This window comes from Octodon degus, unplaced genomic scaffold (genome assembly GCF_000260255.1).
Source record: "Octodon degus isolate 3935 unplaced genomic scaffold, OctDeg1.0 scaffold00100, whole genome shotgun sequence".
Classification (NCBI taxonomy): Eukaryota; Metazoa; Chordata; class Mammalia; order Rodentia; family Octodontidae; genus Octodon; species Octodon degus.
The window spans coordinates 1,401,463-1,402,764 of NW_004524676.1; positions in this window are offsets into that span (position 1 = coordinate 1,401,463).

Genomic DNA, 1,302 nt, shown 5'->3' on the forward strand with positions numbered 1-1,302 from the left:
TGGCTGGCATGTGGTGCTGGGGGATTGAACCGCGGTCCCTGATGCCTTGCCAAGCTTGTTCTAAGTAGGTGCTTTAGACCACTGAGCCATCTCTCCAGCCTGTGACCAACTTTTATAACTAATGCATTTGTACTTTCAATGATAGGAGCACAAATTACAGCTGTATAATAAAGCAAATCTTAAATTGGGAATTTGTATTTAAATTAGTACCCCTGAGTTCGGTCTGGACACCTCCCTTTCATGCACCTGGAGTCTTCCAGGCAGACTAGTTCACCCCAGTTACCTGCTGCCACCTTGGTACCACAAGGATGCTCCCATCGGTCTGGGCCTTGGTCTGGGCCCTGCTAGGCCCAGCAGTACAGCTCAGCTCACCGAGTCTAGACCTACCAAGCCCAAGGTCTAGCAGCCAGGCCTGGTTTGGGTGTTGCTGCTATGTTCAGCTCCTTCCAGCTGTGCCCCATTGAACTGGACCTTCTCAGCCCCATATCTCCTTCCAGATGTGGCCCACCAAAGTGGAATAGACTCCTTAACACGGACTTTTATATCCTGCAAAAATAGCTTTCAGAATCAATGGAGAAGTAAGGACTTTCCACAACAAAAGACAAATTTTAAAGAAAGTCATGACAACCAAACCAGAATTTAGAGAATATTTAAGGGAATTTTAGAGACAGGGAGGCCAAGAGTATCAAAGGGCCCAAAAGAAAATATGCATCTGAAAGAGTTGTTGAAAAAAAAAATGAAGGATTTCTCACTGAAAAAATAATGCAATGGCAAAATTCAATATGCACCTCAAAACCTCTGACAACAATGGTATCAACTCCCCAGTCAAAGGACATAGATTGGCAGACTAGATAACAAAACAAAACGCAATATGCAATTATTAGGTGCCTACAAGAGATATACCTCATTTCAAAACAATATATACACTGAAAGTGAAGGAATGAAAATTATATCTATAAAAGCAGAACCTTAAAACAAGCAAGAATAGTTATTGCAGTTTCAGACACAGACTTCAAGCCCAATTGATGAGAAGAGTCAAAGTTGTCCACTACACGCTATAAAAGAAGTAATTCTAAAGAAGGGATGACTGCAAATAGGTGTGCACCAAATGTTTCCATTGCAACTTCATAAAACAAAAGCTACAGGAATTAAAAGGATATATAGACACCGATACAATCCCAGTGGGAGACTTTGGTACTGTACTCACCATTAGGTCAACTTGACAAAAAATAAAACAGCAAGGAGATGACAGAGTTCAACCATGTCATTGAACAAATGGACTTAAAAGATATCTACAGAGTT